We start from the raw sequence: 21,423 nt of genomic DNA, 5'->3' as shown, positions 1-21,423 counted from the left end.
ATCAATTATAGTTTAATAAATTAAAAAAAATCTTAAAACAGTGTCTGTCTCCTAAGAGATGAAAGCTTAAACTTAGCTTTGGGACTTTTGTTCTGTAAAAATGTCTTGAGTACCTATCCATTGTTTGGAGGGGAAAACTGTGAACTCAAGATTTTTCTGACAGTAAATGTTTAAATACTATTAATGTAAATTATGTGTATATTTTATCAAAGTAAAGATTTCTAGACATCTTTATTACTTTGTGGGAAAACTATTCTCTATTTGGATTTAAGCTGCCCTATGCCTTGTATCATGGGCTGGCAAACCATGGGCTGTGGTACAAATTTGGCCCTCTGCCTGATTTGTAAATAAAGTTTTATTGGAATACAGTCATGCTCTTTCTTTTACATATTACCTTCCTGCTACAACAGCAAGTAGTTGTGAAAGAGACTATGTGGCCCTCAAAGCCTAAATATTGACTATCTAGCCCTTTACTGAAAAAAGTTTGCCACCCCCTGCATTCTGTTATTGCTTATTCTTATGTGTGTGTTCTGACTTAAACAGTTGCTTACAGATATTGGAACCAGAGATCACAAAATGACAGGAAAGATATGCAGCCCTGAACTTGATGTCATACTTGTGAATAGACTTTGAAAATTACCTGAGCTTGGCCTTGGCCTAAGGGCCTAAGTCATACCCACTGTACTGTTGATGTCCTGCACCTGATGTTATTCCAGGCTGAATAACCCTGACTTTACTAGTATTAACGCTATTATTTTCCTTCTTTCTTTTAAAAAATATTTATTTATTTATTTTTGGCTGCATCGGGTCTTAGTTGTGGTGCGTGGGCTCTTAGTTGTAGCATGCGGGGCTTCTCTCTAGTTGTGGTGTGCAGGCTCCAGAACACGTGGGCTCAGTGGTTGTGGTGCGTGGGCTTAGTTGCCCTGCGGCATGTGGGATCTTAGTTCCCCGACCAGGGATTGAACCCATGTCCCCTGCATTGGAAGGTAGATTCTTAACCACTGGACCACCAGGGAAGTCCCAACCTATTATTTTCTGATGTGATTGTAATGAGAGCCACAGGACCATGCTTCATTCAATGCCATGTGGGTGGCTGAAAGTGGGATTTCCTTAAAGGGAGTGAATTTTCTCACTGTCTGTCATCCTGGGAAAAGGACAACTCTGGGCTAGGAAGAGGAGACTCAAGAAGCACACCTTCGACTGAGGAGAAAAGGAAACTTCCTCTGCAATTTCACTTCATTGTGGAGGTTAGGTGTGAATTCTGGGGAGAGCAGGAAGGCCCAAGAGCACTTCTTCTGCGGAGGTGATTTTGACATCGCTTCTTCCTGGGCATTCATGAGACAGCATCCTGTGGGACCTCTCAGAAATATCTGAGTGCCAGTGGGGGCTGGGAAGAGGAGAATGGTGTCTGGCAGTATACTGATGAAGGCTCAAACCACTGGCTCAACATTATCGATGGCCTATCCAATAGCTAATGCTCTCCTTTTCCTTGTTAACAGCACCATGATTAGTTCAGGTATTGAGTGACCATCTTCAGGGGAGGATGTCCCTCCCAACCCCCGACCCCCACCCCAAGGCCCAGGGTTAGGGATGAATAAGTCCATCATGGTAATTCTATCCCTTTTGCTGTTTAAAAAAATGGATATCATTCTGGTCAATGAGAAGCAAAGGGAAGTTTTCTGGATCACTTGTGAGGAAAGGTTTCCTTGTTCTTCAAAAGGAGAAGCAGGGGCTTCCCTGGTGGCGCAGTGGTTGAGAGTCCGCCTGCCGATGTGGGGGACGTGGGTTCGTGCCCTGGTCCGGGAGGATCCCACATGCCGCGGAGCGGCTGGGCCCGTGAGCCATGGCCACTGGGCCTGCGCGTCCGGAGCCTTTGCTCTGCAACGGGAGAGGACACAACAGTGAGAGGGCCGCGTACCGCAAACAAAACAAAACAAAATAAAACAAAACAAAAGGAGAAGCAGAAGAGAAGGAGGTTCTTTTCCTGCTTTGGATGTGGCTGTGAGGGGATGTGATACCAACAAGCTGACAGAGCCTCTTTTGCAACTACAAGAGGGAGTTGCCAACCTGCTGAGGATGACAGAGCAGAATATGGAAAGAACATGAGCCCTTGGTGACACTCTAGAGCTACTGAATCACACGGATGTAGAACAGATGTGGAGCTTCATGAGCTGTAAGAGAATAAAATCTCCTTATTGTTTAAGCCACTTTTCATTGGATTTTCTAGTCTGTGTAGCCAACTAATACTCTTAAGTATTTAATGAAATATGACCTCTTTATAATTAGAGGTTGGTGCAACTCAGAAATTGTAACCATGTTCTTAAGATATATTCATGCAAGGATAACTACAATTGTGGTCACCAAGTAGTTAAATTCAATTAAAATGGAGAAATCTAGAGAATCTGAATAATCGCATATATACCACAATATTTTTTTGGTTGGTAAGAAATCCAGAAAATTATAGCCTTAAATTTCACAATAACAATAAACAAACAGTGGAAAGACCAGAAAAATTTGGGAAACTTGATCAATTTGGCAGTATTTTATTTTGAAAACATTTTAAATTATAAAATATATTCTTACTGTAAGTGTTTCAAACAACAGAAAAGTATTTGAAGTCACAAGTGATCACAGTTTAGTTGGCAGTTTGAGGTTTACCAAGCAGAAGAACTAGGATGCCGGCCAGGGAACCAGCAAGAACTGGGGGGATACTAGGAACCAGGCAGAAGCACAGTTGTAAAACTGTAGGAATCAGTGTCCAAAAAGGGACTCAGTGATACTGGCCTCCTGGAATTCATACCCTTGTGAAGCTCCCTCCCACACTGACTAGGGCTGACATGGGTGAACCAACAGGATACTGTGGAAATAATGTGTGACATTATTATGTGTGGAAATAATGTGAGGCTAGGTCATAAAGGACATTATAACTTCTGCCTTGCTCTTTCTTGATCACATACTCTGGGGGAAGCCAGCTACCATATTGTGAGGACACTCAAGCAGCCCCATGCGGAGCTCCATGTGGCAAAGAACCAGAGTCTCCAGCCAACAGCTACTGAGTGAGTCATCTTGGAAGCAGATCTTCTAGTCCTAGTCAAGCCTTCAGACAACTGCAGCCTCAGCGAACATCTTGACAGCAACCTTGGCGACAGACCCTGAGCCAGACCAACCCAGTTGTTTCAGGGTGACCATGTGGTTAGAAACCAGAAGAAATAATAAATGCTTGTTTTAGGCAGCTAAATTTTGGGGTAATTTCTTGCATGGATAACTGATACAAAGGCCTATGCATCCTGGGTCTCACCCCACACACCACAGGGGGACTTGATAGCTACTCTGGCAACATTTGTAGGTGGGGATAGGATTCCCACTCACGTGCTCACTTTGATCAGCTGAGGGTATGATCAGCCTTCAGCCTAAAGGTCCTCAGAGTGTACAGCTGAGGAGGGATGGCGCAGTCTGAGATTGGTGTGTTTGTGTGTATGTGCGTGTGCACACACGCGAGTCGTATGTATATGGGTATGTGAGTCAGTGTTTTTTCCTTGTGCCCTCCTGAAGGAACAAAAGGGTCTTTTTGCTGTGCCCTCTGCCCTCAGGGTGACTATAAACCCTACTTTAGCTGTGATACCTCTTCAGTTTTCAGTCCCTTCTTCTGGTTGATTCTCAGGGCTATTCCTCTCTTTATAGATTCTACAAAGACTTCGTTCTGACTCTGAAATAGTGTTTGGAGAACTCTGAAATTGTGTTTGTTTTCGTGCTGAGTCTTCTGGGTTGTGTGTATTGAAAACACATTCCTTGGCAGGTAGCAAGTGAGAGCTGCATGCGAAACGGGCTCTGCCTGTGAAGAAACGCACGTAGGGAGGAGCTAAATGATACTTGATTAGGATTTTCGTTGTAAACTCTCCAACCTCCCCTGGAGCTGGCTGTTGGTGTAGGGACCCCATGGTGAAGTCGGTTATATAAGACTTAGGGTTGCTGGGCTCTCTAGGCCTTGAAATTTACTTTAGGTATCAGGGTGTTTGCTTCCAATAACTCAGGATCTAAGTCATTTCTCTTGTTTTTGGAAAAGACAAAACCTCAGCAACAACCCTAAATTGTTTGACTCTTATTGCCTGAAAATTAACTGAAGAAAAAAGGAATTCTTAATAAAAGTTTGAAGGCTGCTAGCTTTCAGACAGCATGCACGGATAAAAGGAGAAAAGACTCCGTGGGCAGGAGAGGCACATCTCACACTGCACCTATGTCCTCGTCCCTCCTGCCTTTTCCTCAGCCTGAATCTCTCTGTTCTTTTAGCAGCTGATCATTTGTGCCTATATTTGCAGCTTGGTCCTCTCTCCGCTTTCTCTGTGGTTTCTTCTTTTGCAATAAAATAATATTACTTGCCTTTCTAATCTTGTAGGTATATCTCATATCAGGATATAGACTCTGTCAGCGAGCTGTTCCTTGTTTCCGTCACCCATAGTTCAACGAGCCGTTCTCAGTTCTGACTTCCATAGGGAAAAATCCCAACAGCAACTCCAAATTCTAACAATTGGCCCTAGTGAGCATCCCTTTTCCCTTTAGCAAGGGCCAGTAATAAGGCCATTGGACATAGTTTAGGGTCTGAATGGGTACCATTCATTTTCCTGCACCATCACCTATGTAACCAATTGCCGGTCCCTGGATGGTGTTCAGGATGATTTTTAAGAATTTGTCGTGTTATGAAGATTTAATTTTGGATTCCTAGATGTTGGAAGCATACCAAAGAAGTCATGGGGGACGTGGAATACAAAGAAAAGGATACATGCTTTTAGAGTCAGCTAGACATGAACATCTAGCTCGGGAGTCCATACAGTGACTCCCGGTGGGACTGAATCCCAGTTCTACCATGTACTTGGTATCTAAAATTAGTTAGTAGTAGTGTCTCCTTCACATGGCTGTTATGGGAGTGAAATGAGTTAATATATGTTACAGCATTTGGAATGGGGCCTGACTCAGTACAATCTTTGCTATTGTTATTATTCTCATTATTCCTGGCTCTGTCATCTTGGGCTATTAAGTTAACTTCTCTAAACCTGCGTTTCTTCACCTATAAAACCAAAGTAGTAAAAATAATGTCACATAGTTCTTGCAATTAATGTATGCAAAATTTCCAGCCCAGTTTCTGGTATATAGTAGAAGCTCTCTTAAGGATATTTGATATTAGTATATGATTAATTACCTCCACCTGATTTAGCTTGCTATGTTCGAGGTCTTGCAGGAGACATAAATAAAGAGGTAATACCAGGCTGCATTATGACAGTGATGGGGCGCACAGAACTGAAATCATCTCCAAAGCAGTGTCTCTGCTCTACAGCGAGGTCTGTGCTCCCCGAGGTCATTAGAACCCCATTTTCAGCCAGTCCTGGTTTCCATCAAATGTCCCCTCCTGGAACAAGTGAGTCTGATTCAGGTACTTCCTCCTTAGTCTTTGTGATCATTGAAGGAAGGAATAAAATGCAAAGCTTCTTTTTAAGCAGGTCTCTAGCAGCGACCTTTGTGAACTTTGGGACCCAGGGAGAGATCTTGATGGTCTCTGTTAAGATCTTGTAACTGGCTGAATTACTCCAAGGCCCACCCTGGGCAGTGACTGTTAACATTTAGCACTGAAGCCTGATTACTGTGTGATAATTGCTCCATTAGCTTGCGTTGCTGCTGTTGTTCATAAAAGCTCTTCCTTGTCACGCCCAGACCTCTTGTCTCCTGCCCTGCCCTTTCTCTCCATGCGCATTTGGAACATTTCTTGTTCTCCCTCTTCACTTTGCTTGTTATTCCACTGCTCGACTTGGGCAATCTCTTGCAGTCACTAAAAGCATGACATTCTGTTCATCCCATGTGGCTTCACCCTCCTCTGGAGGGTTCCAGATGGTTTTGTACCATGCAGAGCATAGGCCTCTTTCTTCCCTTGATTACACTTTGCATTCCTTCGCTCTTCTGCATTGGCCTCCATTTGATTTATTTCTGGAGTATTTATTGCTGGGGTGACGTGCATAATGAATGCCCTTAGGTGTTCATTAAGGTTAGATTTGAGCAATTTCTGTTTCCCATCAGTGTCCTTAATGCCTGATACTTTTGGTTACTCGCTCATGTAGACCTCACAGTTTGCCAGCATTTGCTCCACAAAAATTCATACCTCTCTTTCAGGTTGTGTGATTTTTTTTTTTTTTAACCTCATGGAAGTCCTTAGTTAAAAATGATGCCTTTGCAGTGATCTTTAGGATTTCCTTGTCTGTTCCATTTTGTGTATCTCCAAGTATCTGTTGCTGTGAAACCAACCACTCAAATCTGAGTGGTTTAGAACACAGTCATTATCTCTCATGGGTTTTTGGGTTGGCTGGGCATTGGACAGTTCTCACCAGAGGTTTCTCCTGCAGTTATGGTCAGATGTCGGGTAGGGCTGTGGTCATCTGGAGACTTGAAGGGGCTGGTCAACCATCAAGCTCACTCGTGTGGCTGGGAGTTGATGCTGGCTGCTGGCTGAAGGCTCAGCTGGAGTGCTCCCATTGAAGCAACCACACCTGGTCTCTCCATGTGACAACTTGGGCTTTTCAAAGCTTGGGTGGCCAGGTTCTAAGAAGATGCATCCTAAGAGTAAGCATTCGAAGGTGGAAGATGAAAGGCCAGCATGACTTCCGTTGCACCTGAGTGACGTGAGTGGGCTTCACAAGTGAGCAAATACTGAGGGTTGTGCTTCACTGGGGGAGACTGGCTGCCATAAGAGTGAATAGTTGTTCTGTTCTTCTCATTGTTCCATGTTTCAGGGTCAGACAGGCCCTTTTGATATTGGTTTTTCTCCAGCCTTTTCTGGTGACTTGAGCAGTAGCTACAGGCAATTTTCCCCACTAGCAAACCCCAGACATGATATTCCCAGTGCTATCTGTACCACCCACCCCTGCTGCCAAAGTGTCTGTCTTCCTCCTTGTGACTCTTAGGTTGGCACGACTCTGCTAAGCTAAAGAGGTGACTACAAGGCAAAGAGCCCTGGAATGGACCTACAGAGATCTGTGCTTTAGTCCTGGCTTTGGAGTAGTGTGACTGACTTGAACAAGTCACTGCATCTCTCTGGTCTTTGGTCTTTTCTGGAGTCCCCTATAAGCTCTGAAATTCTACCATTCTAAGTAGCCATCTTGAACGTGTATCTCCATTGGGTCAAATGCTCTATTTCAACCCCCTGAACTGATCAAGCCAAGGTTTCAGGGCTGATAGACAGAGGGACTGTCACTGCCCATCAGTCTTTGCACAGATTAGGCCTTCAAAAAAAAAAACTGGAGGGATCTAGAAACCTAGATAATACCATTGTTTTCAAGATCTTGGTGGTAAACATTGCCAGATTATTTATTACTGTTTTCATTTGAAAGAGCATAACCTTGCATATGTGAGGCTTTGCTTTTAGAACTTGGAACTTGTTTCACACAGTCTCTGCATGGGTCCCTTTGCCATTTAACAGGCAGTTAAAACTTTGTGCCTGTTGACAGATTGATATTTTGCAAATAACCCTCATGCCCTGTTACTGACCATGATTACCTCAAGCTGTAGCAACTGGAGCGATGCCAAGGGTCTGTGGTCATCTGAGTTTGCTCTTTTTTAAAAAAAAATTTTTATTATTTTTTTAAGGTGCTAAGCTGTTGAAACCTTGAGCGCTCTCCCTTTGGGATAGTAGAGGGAAAAGAGAATAAGGAAAATCCGTGGGAGTAGAAGACCAGGTCAAGTGTAAATGAAAATATACACGGGAACACCCTCCAGCCGGAGTACCTCAGTTCCTAGGTGTGCTCCAAGTGGAAGCTGACCTTGGGTTTCCTGCCCTCATAACCATTTGACATTTGAGAGGACAAAGGGCTCCATAAGGAAGAGGCTTTACTCTGTTAATGGCTACAAATCACTGGCTCCGGAGAACCGGCCCTGGAGATTTGGGGCTCATAGAGGTCCCTTGCGGCCTTCTTTTTATTTTAGGGGAATTAAGTTTCAAAGAGACTGATCTCCAGGGCCCCGGGATTTCCTGATGGTCTGGGAAGCTTCCAAGACTCAAACCAGCCTGTTGCTTCCTTTTTCCAGCAGGACATCTCCCTAAAGGAAAACATAGCTCAACTCCAAAAAGACTTGAGACTTATAGAAGGAAGCAGTATGAAATGGCCTAAATTGAAGGTTTTTGTTTTTGTTTTTCTATTGACAAACACAAGAAAAGAGTAAAAGGAGACATTCTCCGTTGGCATAATTAAAATAGGCTAACATTTCCAGCAATTCCTTTAAGAAGAAGGCAGGGTGGATTTTTGGGGGGGTGGGATGGGATAGATTATGGTCATGACCTAACCTGAGGGTTGTAGCTGAAAGACATTTTCTCTCTTTTTTTGTTTTTAGAGTTTTAAAGTTTTATTTCTTTGTAAAATACTTATCATGAGTTTAAACAGTGCTTGCATTCTTCTCATTGTATAACTTATTATTTTTTAAGAGATCTTTATTGGAGTATAATTGCTTCACAATACCGTGTTAGTTTCTGTTGCACAACAAAGCGAATCAGCCATATGCACACACATGTCCCCATATCCCCTCCCTCATGAGCCTCCCTCCCACCCTCGTTATCCCACGCCTCTAGGCCATCCCAAAGCCCTGAGCCAATCTCCCTGCGCTATGCTGCTGCTTCCCACCAGCCAACTGTTTTACATTTGGTAGTGTATATATGTTGATGCTACTCTCATTTTGCCCCAGCTTCCGCCTCCCACCCCATGTCATCAAGTCCATTCTCTATGTCTACCTCTTTATTCCTGCCCTGCAACTAGGTTCGTCAGTACCATTTTTTTTTCCCTTTTAGATTTCATATATATGTGTTAGCATGTGGTATTTGTTTTCCTCTTTCTGACTTACTTCATTCTGTATGACAGACTCTAGGTCCATCCACCTCACTACAAATGACTCAATTTCATTTCTTTTTATGGCTGAGTAATATTCCATTGTATATATGTGCCACATCTTCTTTATCCATTCATCTGTCAATGGACATTTAGGTTGCTTCCATCCCTGGCTATTGTAGATAGTGCTGCAGTGAACATTTTGGTACATGTCTCTTTTTGAATTATGGTTTTCTCAGGGTATATGCCCAGTAGTGGGAGTGCTGGGTCATATGGTAGTTCTATTTTTAGTTTTCTTTGGTTTGTTTTTTTGTGTTTTTGCAGTACGCGGGCCTCTCACTGCTGTGGCCTCTCCCGTTGCGGAGCACAGGCTCCAGACGCACAGGCTCAGCGGCCATGGCTCACGGGCCTAGCTGCTCCACGGCATGTGGGATCTTCCCGGACCTGGACATGAACCTGTGTTCCCTGCATTGGCAGGTGGACTCTCAACCACTGTGCCACCAGGGAAGCCCTATTTTTAGTTTTTTTTTTTTTTAAGATGTTGGGGGTAGGAGTTTATTAATTAATTGATTTAGTTTTGCTGTGTAGGGTCTTCATTTCTGTGCGAGGGCCTTCTCTAGTTGTAGCAAGCGGGGGCCACTCTTCATCGCGGTGCACGGGCCTCTCACTATCGCGGCCTCTCTTGTTGCGGAGCACAGGCTCCAGACGCGCAGGCTCAGTAGTTGTGGCTCACGGGCCCAGTTGCTCCGCGGCATGTGGGATCCTCCCAGACCAGGGCTTGAACCCATGTCCCCTGCATTAGCAGGCAGACTCTCGACCACTGCGCCACCAGGGAAGCCCTATTTTTAGTTTTTTAAGGAACCTCCATACTGTTTTCCATTGTGGTTGTATCAATTTACGTTCCCACCAACAGTGTAGGAGGGTTTTTTTCACCACACCCTTTCCAGCATTTATTGTTTCTAGCTTTTTTGATAATGGCCATCCTGACTGGCATGAGGTGATACCTCATTGTAGGTTTGATTTGCATTTCTCTAATAATTAGTGATGTTGAGCATATTTTCATGTGCCTCTTGGCCATCTGTATGTCTTCCTTGGTGAAATGTCTATTTAGGTCTTCCACATTTTTTTGATATTGAGCTCCATGAGCTGTTTGTATATTTTGGAAATTAACCCTTTGTCTGTTGTTTCATTTGCAAATATTTTCTCCCATTCTGAGGGTTGTCTTTTTGTCTTGTTTATAGTTTCCTTTGCTGTGCAAAAGCTTTTAAGTTTAATTAAGTCCTGTTTGTTTATTTTTGTTTTCATTTCTGTTACTCTAGGAGGTGGGTCAAAAAAGATCTTGTTGTGGTTTATGTCAAAGAGTGTTTTTCCTATGTTTTCCTCTAAAAGTTTTATAGTGTCTGGTCTTACATTTAAGTCTTTAATCCATTTGGAGTTTATTTTGGTGCATGGTGTTAGGGAGTGTTCTAATTTCATTCTTTTACATGTAGCTGTCCAGTTTACCCAGCACCACTTATTGAAGAGGTTATCTTTGATCTGCCTGGCTCCCATCTTTACCCACCCCCTCTGCCAGTTGTATTCTATTAACTTTGTCTTCAACTTTAGCAAACATTTCTGTATGACTTATGCTTAATTAAATAAAACCTGTTCATGTTGTGAGCTGGAGAAACAGAGGTCGAAGTAACAGCAGACTCTCTTGCCAGCCTTTGCTGAACGCTTTGAGCAGCTCTGGCCCTAGCTCTCAGGCTAGAAAAGGCATCCTTGACCATGTTCATGGTTTTGACCTCTGAGTTCTAGCATTTCACTGAGAAGTCTCTAAACTAAGAAGGAAGGGACTCAAAGGCTGGTGCCTGAGGCTAAACTTTGACCCCAGAACAGAAAAAGAGAAAGGGGAGAGTAATTCTGCAGAGGTAGGATCGTCTGTACACTACAGAGTGAAGGTATAAAACAGGAGAATTTCCCTACTGACTAAGAATGATTTGCAGTTCTGTGGTCTGCAGAAAGAGAGCCCAGCCCTGGGCCTGGAGGACAGACAGCAGACCTGTGGGAATTCAGCCCTGGCAGCCCAGATGAAGTAGTGTAATATGGAAGTTTTATTTGCCTGGCACCAGAGGTTAACTAGCCATCTTGGGTCACAGTGGGTCTCTCTTGGGAGCCCTGGAAACAGTTTTCTACACCTCCGAAAGTATAACAATGCCCACAAGGAAATCTTGGGTATTACTCTTATCAGGAAATCCTAGGAGTGATCTTCTCCAATTTGCCCAAGGGCTAGAGGGAATATTTATACCTTCTCCTACCAGCTTGAGTGAATGTCACCTAAAGGCCTTTCCCTTTGTTTATATTCTAGGGAAATCATTCCATCACAGAATAAATTACAAGACATTTCCAATATACTTTTCAGTATTTTTTCAGATTAGCAGAGAGGTAGGGTGGGATGAGAATTGTGAAAGACAAGCCTGACTGGAATGAGATAGATTATTTTAGTCAACAGTTTTAAGGTGTTTTTTTTAAGGTATTTCTTTATCATTGTTAGAAAGAGAAAAGAGCTAATGGACTAGCAGCTAGAGCTGGGCCTTAGGAATAAATTTCTGTCTAGAAACTTGTTTATTTTTGTCCAGCCCTTTAGGCCCCTGTGGATGTAGTACTTAAGGCCTTCCACTAAGGGGTTCAGCCCAGACCAGGCATGAACCCAGCCCAGTCCAGGTCTGGTAATATTTCCAAAGCCATATCTCCACTAGCAGGTGAAGTCTTCCACTTCATTTCTGATGTTCCTGGGGCCTATCCTACCCAGGGGTCTACCCACTGAAGCCTTTACCCTCAACTCCATTGGGAATGCCCAGACCAGATCATAATGATGATGTTAATACCTTCTAGTTTTTGAATGTCTCCTCTGAGTTATAACACTATGTTAAGTGTGTTATATAATTTGTTGTCATTTAATCCTTGTAGCAACTTTGTGAGGCAGTTATTATTATTAATCCAGTCTTACAGATGAGACTTAGAGAGGTTAAGTGATTTCCCCCAGGTTACACCATAAGTAGAAGTGCTGGGACCTGAAACCAGGCCTACCTGACCCCCAAATCCATGCTTGTAAACACCATGATATATTGTTGGGTGTTTTGCTTTCTAAACTTTACTCCACTTCCCATTCGAGGCTGACCATTTGCCCTGAACCCAAGACCATTTGGTCAGAGCCCTACTTAACTCTTACCAACTCCTTTCCCAAGAAGAGGATACCATTATTGGCCAAATACTCTTTCATACTAGACTGACCTCCATAGAACCATGATTTGTCCACCGATTAATTAGAAACATGATTACATCAACCCAGAAGCATCTAATGCCACATCTCACCCACCAGATTAAACCTCTTGGGTAACATTGCTGGCCCAGATTAGACCCAGCTTCTTTAGACATTGTCTTTTGAAGAGTTGATCATCTTGAGGAAGCCAACACCATGCCAGGTTGATTCCCAGCACTGTCCATTCCCAATGTACTCTCTCCCCGACCCTTTGCTGTAGCATTTCTCACTGTAAAGCTCACAGGGGTCATGGCAGAGTCTGAGCTTTGATGATTCAGAAACTCAATTTATCAGCTCACGTGAGGCAAGTCATTTTTGGAAAAACTGGTCAATTCTAACCATCTCAGAAAAAAACAATGTCAGCTTGTTCATATACAGTTTCGTCTGTTTCCTTGTCATTTCTCTTTGTTCCAGGACACCCATCTCAGAATTAGAACTCAAAGGAAGAGCAGTCATCAGAAGGCTGCTTGACAAGCCCGGCATTAGAGCAAAGGAAATTGAATTGTCTTAAATGATATTTCATTTAGACCCATTTCTGACTTCCCCCTCTTTTTGGTGAACAGAACTGTCCTCCCTGCCAGTAAATCTGAAGATCTGGGTTCAAGTCCAGGCTCTGTTATTTATTATCACTGTGGTCATCGACAAGGCATTTAACCTCTTCACACTCCTGTTTTTTTGTTTTGTTTTTTTTTGCGGTACGCGGGCCTCTCACTGCTGTGGCCTCTCCCGTTGCAGAGCACAGGCTTCGGACACGCAGGCCCAGCGGCCATGGCTCACGGGCCCAGCCGCTCCGCGGCATGCAGGATCCTCCCGGACCAGGGCACGAACCCGCGTCCCCTGCATTGGCAGGCGGACTCTCAACCACTGCGCCACCAGGGAAGCCCCACGCTCCTGTTTTGTGGTCAGTAAATGAGAGTAATATCTTCTATATGATTCACAATGTTTAAATCAAGGTTACGGAAAGGAATGCTCTGTATGTATTACTTTTTGTTATGTTGAGCTGTCAAGTTGGTTCTTTAATTTGAAACCTTGTGAAACCAGTTCCTTGCAAGTCACCCATCTCATCATTCATCCCAAACTGCCACTTGTCTGGGAGAAGGTGTGGTTGCTTCACAAATTTTAATGTGCCCACGAACCTCCTGGGTGGACCTCGGACAAGTGTCCAAGTGATGTAGATGCTGCTGGCCAAACTGCAAAGCAAAATTTTAGACGTTTTTGGCAGGTTTCTATGCAGGTACTCCAGAGGCCATGTATATAAAGATCAGTATGACTTCTAAAAAGCCAAATCCTAAGGTTACTTTGCGCGCTCATCATATGTTGAACGTCCATGCTCTTTCTCTTTCCTTTGCTTTTCATGGATTTACTCTCTCTGAATTCTCCTCCTACATTTCTAAGTGTGCCTCCTCAGTCTCCCCCATAGAGTCCTCCTGATCTTTTCCTTTAACGTGGGTGTCTCCTCAGGTTCCATCCTTCGCCTTCTGATCATTTTGCTCTCCATGGTTGATCTCAAGAGTTGACTTCTATACGATCTTCCCTTGTCTTGCCTATGCAGACTTAATGGATCCTTCTCCTACACTCACATTACATCCCGTTGTCGGATTTACTTTAGCACATGATAGTTTTTTTTTTTTTTTACAGCGTTATTGTGCAGTTATTTTTCATGATCTAAACTTACTTTTTGAGAGCAGAATGCAGCTTTCCATCTTTGGTACCTTTGTGCCTAGCACAAAGAGCACGGTGCTCAGATTCCATAAATGTCTGACTAGTAAACAAAGGCAAATCCAGACTTTGGGGAAGATGTCAGAATCAGCCATCTGAGCAGGCCGGACGGCAAATGTTAGCATTTGGACACCCTGTGGGAGCACAACTGTTGTGTGTGTAAATTACCTTTCTGGATAGTCTCAAGATACCAGTTGCATCAGGCGAAGACACCTGAGCCATGTTTCCCCTGGAAATTATTTCTGGGCTCCTTTTTCAAACTGAAACAATAGGCTGTCAAAGCTGTCAAAAGGCGGAAGCATGTTTCTTATACGAAAAGTTATTTATCATGCTCTTCTATTGTAATAAACAAAGTGAGCCCTTTCAGAGAAGGAAGGTTGTAGTCTTGCCAAAATTGTGGTTTCCAAGAAAAGTTTCACCACACTTGGCCTTGAAGAGGACTCAGAAAGTCAGGTAAATGACTATCAGCAGGTGAGATGTCCTCAGCCCAGATCTCACATGGACTTGGATTCAGTCCAATCCAACAGACAGTCTTAGTAGACATTTTTTGTGTGTCAGGCGTGTACTAGGTTAGGGATAGAAAGGTAAAAAAGACATGGCCCCTGCCCTCAGAGAGCTCAAAGTCCAGTTGAGGCGTTAGAGATTTAGATAAATAAGGTCAACTCAGTGTGATGAGTGTTTAATAAATATATATAAAGTACTATGGATCAGAGAAGACAGAATAATCAGAAAAATAGAAGAAAAAATATTTTGGGAGGGCTCTCCATTCCTAAATGCATATCATCTCTTGAACCAGCCATCCGAAATCAAACTGCAAGTATTACCTCCCCCTATTCATATACACCAATAAGATTAAGGTTAATGGTTTTAGTGCCTATGATGTGGCCACAGCACACTCAAGAAGGTTTGGCTGTAGGGTCATATATATAAATAAGATTTAATAGAATGGAAAACGGTAGGGTCATTAGAGGTGCAAGCAACACGTGGTAGGAAATAGAGGGAGCAGCAGAAAACCTGACTGGGAGACATGGAAGCCCTTACCAGGGCACACTGGTTTCAGGATGGTTCAGTCCATGCCTCCCCATAGTGGCTATGGGCTCTGCACCTGTGTTTGCATGTGATTCTGGATTTCCTAGGTCAGACCGAGTCTTAGGGGAGATGGCACAATGGCTAGGTCATCAAATTTTGGGGGGAATCTAGAAGTGAGAGCAGCAGAATGGTAGCTTTGTTTCTGGGAGGACATGAAGGAGGCTGCTGCCGCTGCATTTGGATTTTGACAGCAGATCAGTAAAGCAAAGGAGGGGGAGGGGCAGTGAGGATGGAGAGAGGAAGGAAGAGAGAGAAAAGCAGGAGGAGGAGGAGAAGAGGAGGAAGAAGAAGGTGGTAGGGCAGGGGGAGGGGGGACAAGGGAAAAGGGGGGAAGAGAGAAAGGAAAAGGAGGAGGAAGAAGAGTAAAAGGGAAGAGAGGAGATGGGAAAGGAAAGGAAGGATAGCAGAGATGACTGAAATGGACACACAGGGACGAGTAGGGGTGGGTGTATTGTTGAGGAGTCTTTGCTGGCAAGTTCCCCAATTCAACATGAGCTTCTTAAACTGAAAACAAGCCTTTATTATGAGGAGCCAGGCTACAGGGATATCACGGAATCCAAGGGTGGAGATGCAGCTGCACCTCAGGGAGAGATTGGAACCAGAAACTGAAAAGGTGTCAGAACCTGACCATTTCTCACCACATTTTGGCTTCATCCTTTCTTGTTTGCAGACTGGCCTTCTCTGCTAATTGGTTTATCTTGTAGGTGCAAATGGCTACCCCCTAACTCCTTGGTTTATATCTTTCTTGATTTCCTAATTCTTACAAAGGTGCGGTGTGTGTTAGCAGCAGACCTGCCTGAGGCAGAGTTCAGATTGCTTCTTTTGTTGCCTCCATTGGTTTGGAACTGTGGTTCCAGCAAGCTGGCACAGCCTTTCTCTTTTCACCTGTTCTGGAACTCAGTGACAAACAGTGGCTGAATTTTCATCAAGCCCATGGCTTCTACTAGTCTGGCATCGGCAGATGACCTGTTAGCTGAGTCATCTGAGGATCTGTGCCGTACAGGGTCTAAGGACAGTGATGCCTGAGCTCCAGAAGGGAGCGTGGAGGTGCCTCTCCAGGAGGGTGGGTGAGAGGGAAGCAAAGGCGAGCAGGGGGCAAGGGTAGGTCTGCACGTCTAGCACACTGTTGTTGATTCACACTGGGCCTTGAGGTGGAAAAATAACAGGCAAAGACACTGACTGTCACAGTTAGCACAAGACGACCAAAAATACCTGGATGCTGCAAAGGGGCTCTTTGCTGTGGAAAGCCCTGCTTCCACCTCCCACCCTTTTCTCAAGGTGCTAACCAGGCGGAGGTGTTCTCACCCCTCTGGCCACTGCTTGTACCCCTGTCTTCTAGTTCACAGAAGGCACAGCTTAGACCCACATGTCTTGAGTAAATGCCTTCTTTTCAGACAAAATTTCAATTTCCAGGAATAACTTCCCATCTTGTCAGCCGATCTCATCCCTGAGGCAAGGCTCTGGTTTGAGAGCATGAAATACCCCATTTGATGGAAACTGTGGGATGGGGAGAGATTGTTAAGAGGCATTCGGGGCACATTTCTGTGGCATAAGCTGGTTTCAAGCCAGCATGGGAGGAAACCAGATCTGACTGTTGACAGATCTTGCTGGTGAGTGGTTTGTATGTGGGGAAACATGCCTTTTCTTAAAAGTAACCTGATCTGAAGAGTATCATAGAGTTACTGATTCTGGAACACACAGAGAGACCTTTCCCTTTTGATGGAGCAAATGACCCCATACTCCATCCAGTACATGGGAGATCTGTTCTCCTGTATCCCTTCCGGCCAGCCAGCTTTCCCACAGCACCTCCCCCTCAACCAATAAACTGAACAAAATCCCTGGAGAACCACAGCTCACAGATTTAGGTCTTGACTTGCAAATTTGTACCTGGCTGGGCTCCTATCTCAGATAATATATATGAGGATATATTATCTGAGACAGGAAACTTGGCCTAACTCCTGAACTGTTGCTTATGAAGGGGCAAGAATCATGGCAAGTTAACCATTTCTAGATACCCAGTAAGAGAACTCAAAGAATTCTAGCTGTATCAGATGCTTGCTCCTATGATCTTGGATGACCATCCCATGCTTGGTTAACCCCACTACTCAGGGGAACACGACTGGGTTTCCCAAGTGAGACAGGACAGAATCCTCATGTGGAGGATTTGTTCCCTTATGTGGAGCAGCAGGGGACAGGGGGTCTCCCTTCCTCATTGCTCCTTTGGGACAGAGCCTGCAGCTTGTCTGCCAGTGTCATCGGAGTTGGATGCCCAGTCCTCTGGAACATGCCCACAGTGCCCCAGGCAGGAAGCCATCTGGTTCTTAGGCAGTCAGGATGCCTGGTCCTTCAGTCTGAATCACTTCCTTCACATGACCCAGATTTGTGCAGCCTCTTGAGAGAAGAAAACTTGTTTTGGCCTTTCAGTACATGCTATGTGACACATGACTCCTCCTAAGTGGCTGCCATGCTGAGTAGAAAGAGAACCTCAGTCAAGAGGTGACTGGGAGAGCCTGGAGAGTTCCTTCTTCATCATGTTTGCTCACCACCTTGCAAAGGGTAAGAGTCTGCAACAGTTTCACAACTGGGACTGGAGTTTGGAAAGCCTTCTTCCTCACTTCAGTATAAGCCTTTTTGTAGCAAGGGTTAGGGCAAGTAGACTAACCCCACGGGACAGAAGTCCAGGTTCTGCTGGGGAGGGGGCAAAAGACAGATCTACTTGGAAGAAGTTCACTGGCTTAGCACTGTATTCTACTTTGACTAGAGCCCAAACTCTTTGAAGTCTCATGGGCTACAAAGTCCAGTTAAATCAGAGCTGGGCACAGTCAGAGGCTAACAACCATGCATAATTGTGAGAATGAGGATTTTAGTGGGGAAGGAAAAAAAAAAAAAAAGCCAAGGAGAAGCCAAGGCCAATTATCAGAACTACTAATTTTTACCAACCTAATCATTAATGAATACCATGTTTCTGAAAAGAATGTTGAGAGAATAATTGTATTCCAAGGGCTTGAAAACTGCTAAACTCTGAAGTTGTACAATTTGTGCAAATTAATATGATAGAAAGACAATTAGGGTTTATAATTAACAGATAAATACAGATGATCTGGTGAAGACAATCTGAGTTTCTGCTGTCTTATGAAGCAGTGTAATTGATTTTTATAAATGCTAATTTACAGTACATGCTCTGATACCCATTAACACAGAGAAAAGAACGTGGAGTAACTGGAAGTCAAGGAGGGGTGTGAGCCGAGGAACTAACAGACTGGATCTAGCCAAGGAGAAGAAATAGCATAAAAGGCCAAATGCCGGGATGTGACTTTGAAAGGGGACAGACACCATCCAACAACAATCTTCCTCCCCTTGACTGTCCGCCCCCTCTGGGGCCAAAAAGATCCCTCAGCAGTCTATACAAACATAATGAAGTTTTCCTCCATTGTTTCTGCACCGTTCAGGACTGGCTCACTGGGTTTTCCTGAAATTTGGAGGCTGTGGGTAGAGTAGTCTGACTCAAAATATAGGCCATATTGTGTGAATAAAATGCACTTCAGCAGGGGGAGCTTTCTCAGGCCGGGCAGCTAAACTGTCCAGAGAGAGGCCCGCATCACTTCTCTTCAGGAGCAGCCAGCCATACTCAATCAGAGGCGGAGGACAGAAGACACCCGGGGTGATTCACATGTGAGCCACAAACCCAGGGTCACAAGGGCCCACACTCCGGACTGCAGGCAGTTTGGGACTGAGCTGCTTCTCGCACGAGCAACTCCCACAGACGTGCTTCAGCATCGGCACCCGCAGGGATTTAGCTACTTGGTGGTAGCAGATGAACCCCCCTGAGTCAGTCCAAGGAGACCAGACACTTAGAACAAAAATATTCCTTTCCTGATGGGGAAGGAATGAGGATGAAAAGAGCAGAGGGAGAAGAGGATATTGAGGAAAGAGAACGGAGAGAGCGATTACTCTGTCTGTCCCCAGTAGACTCTATGCCTCTGAAGGACAGGGGCTGTGTACGTTGCATTCCTGGTGCCTGGAAAAATGTTCTTCCTCTGATCAAAACTTGGAAAAGATTTATTTTTGATAATGAAAATACGGGTCTGATCATTCATATTCTTTATAAAAGAAATCATGAAAATATGACATTTTTATTTCGGCAGTCTGAGATCCTGGAGATTTTTCACCTGAGTCTGATTAACACTCTGCTTTTGAGTTTTCAAGTTGAAATCAGCCAGAGGAAAAAAGAAACTGGATGAAGAGAGCATCAGAGGATGTCTGGAGAGCAGCGTCATTGTTGTAAGGCTTAGACCTGGTGAAGTCAGGAATTGACTTTTCAGTTGCTATTCCTCCTAGCCATGCTTCATTAAGCCGTTCCCAGTGAGTTAGGAGTCCCTCCAAGCCTTTCCAAATGTTACGTGCTGGTGAATGTGACGTCTTCCTTGATGCTCCTGAAATTCCTAGCCCTCAATACCAATTGTACTTTCAATAACTCGTTTTTTGGTTCCTCTATTTGTTACCTTTTGATAAATCATGTTTTGGGTCCTGAATTTTAAAATTCTTTACATTTATTAAACAAGAGGAAAGACAAAACTTGGATTCTAGGAGCTAAAACAGAATGTACTTTTTTTTTTTTTTTTTTGCGGTACGCGGGCCTCACTGTTGTGGCCTCTCCCGTTGCGGAGCACAGGCTCTGGATGCGCAGGCTCAGCAGCCATGGCTCACGGGCCCAGCCGCTCCGCGGCATGTGGGATCTTCCCGGACCGGGGCATGAACCCGCGTCCCCTGCATCGGCAGGCGGACTCTCAACCACTGCGCCACCAGGGAAGCCCCAGAATGTACTTTTATCATGCTAGTCTGCCTTCATGTAAAGTAGGGAATAAATGCATGCCATAGCCCAAGACTGTCCGATAGAAATATCAGTATGATGTGAGCTACATCTGCAATTTAAAATTTTCTAGTAGCCACAATGAAAAGTAATAGGTGAAATTAATTTTAATGATATATTTTATTTAACCCAATACATTCAAAATACCATTTCAATATATAACCAATATAAAATTGTTACTGAGATAGTGTATGTATATACATATATATATAAACTCATATTAAGCCTTCAAAATCTGATTATGATTTACACTTTTTTTTTTTGCGGTACGCGGGCCTCTCACTGCCGTGGCCTCTCCCGTTGCGGAGCACAGGCTCCGGACGCGCAGGCTCAGCGGCCATGGCTCACGGGCCCAGCCGCTCCGCGGCATGTGGGATCTTCCCGGACCGGGGCACGAACCCGTGTCCCCTGCATCGGCAGGCGGACTCCCAACCGCTGCGCCACCAGGGAAGCCCTATGATTTACACTTTTAACACTAGTCACATTTCAAGAGCTCATGTCACATGTGGCTGATAGCTAATGTATTGTACAATGCAGAGAATGAGAGAGAGAGAAAGGGAGAAGCAGGAGGACGAGGAGGGGAGAAAGTGCCTTAAATGTATCTTCCAAAGTTGTATTGATCCTTGCTCCAATCATAAATCATATAAGGGTGATGATGGAGATGAACTTGTAGCTATAGTAATTATATATATACGTATATATAATTGTATATAATATAAATAAAGTCTAAATGGTACACAGATGATAAAGCTGAACAAGTATATCTCACCAATAAATAATTTCATTGGATCTTTACTACAAATTAAAAAGAGACTTGCTGAGCAGTTCCGAAGGAAACCACATGTTCATCCTGAGCCATCAACCAAAGGCTGTGTTCAGAATTTATAGCCCTGTGGATGCACTAGAGGTCACAAGTATACTTTTCTATTTTCATCATCTTTTGTGCCAGTTGGCTTAGCTAGATATGGTACAACAGAGCTCAAAGCATAGCTTTAGTCCATAGAAGTGCCAGATACATACGGAGCAATATTCTTTTTCAAGAGATCTAGGCTGCTTCGTGGTTGATCCACAACATTTGTGCTACAGCAGCCACCGAGAGGTGGCCTGACTGTCTCAGGGTCTGGGCACTCCACCTGCCATACTTCAGGGGTGATTTAGAGCCACAATGGAAGACTGTGCCTCTGTAGAAAAAAAAACGAGAATGCTCTTATGAACAGATACGTTCTTATGTTTCTTATGAACAGAACAGATATGTTTCTTATGAACAGAAACAACTTTCAAGGTACTTTAAGTGAAAAGAGCAAGTGTGGAACGGTGTATATGAAATGTTGGCAATTGTGTAATAAGGAAAAAATATGGATTGCTTGTATAGTAGCAGACTGTTCTGGAAGGACAGAAAACAGGCAACGTTGACTGCCTTCAAAGAAGGGAAGAGGGAGACAGGAGGGGGAGGAATTTTCCCTCTCAATCTTGGGTCCTTTAGAATTTTGTATCATGTGATCTATTACATTTAATCTATTACATATTATATTCAATATATGTATAATTCCTTTCAAATTTTGCACCATGTGATTATATATAAATTAGTA

At 44.0% G+C, this 21,423-nt stretch overlaps 1 long non-coding RNA gene across 2 annotated transcripts in view; it reads left to right on the top strand.

The window, feature by feature from the left end:
* The window catches only part of LOC114904139, a 216,535-nt gene extending 199,064 nt beyond the window's left edge, over nucleotides 1-17,471 (top strand). For both annotated transcript variants that reach the window (XR_003795861.1, XR_003795860.1), the window contains exon 7: nucleotides 17,389-17,471. This is a non-coding gene — a long non-coding RNA (uncharacterized LOC114904139). The remainder of the gene's footprint in view (nucleotides 1-17,388) is intronic.
* Nucleotides 17,472-21,423: the final 3,952 nt, after the last annotated feature.

This window comes from Monodon monoceros, unplaced genomic scaffold (assembly GCF_005190385.1).
Source record: "Monodon monoceros isolate NGI ecotype Baffin Bay Population unplaced genomic scaffold, NGI_Narwhal_1 Super_Scaffold_21, whole genome shotgun sequence".
In the NCBI taxonomy this organism is placed as follows: Eukaryota; Metazoa; Chordata; class Mammalia; order Artiodactyla; family Monodontidae; genus Monodon; species Monodon monoceros.
The sequence above is the reverse complement of the archived record's forward strand: the minus strand, read 5'-3'. Positions and strand labels throughout refer to the sequence as shown.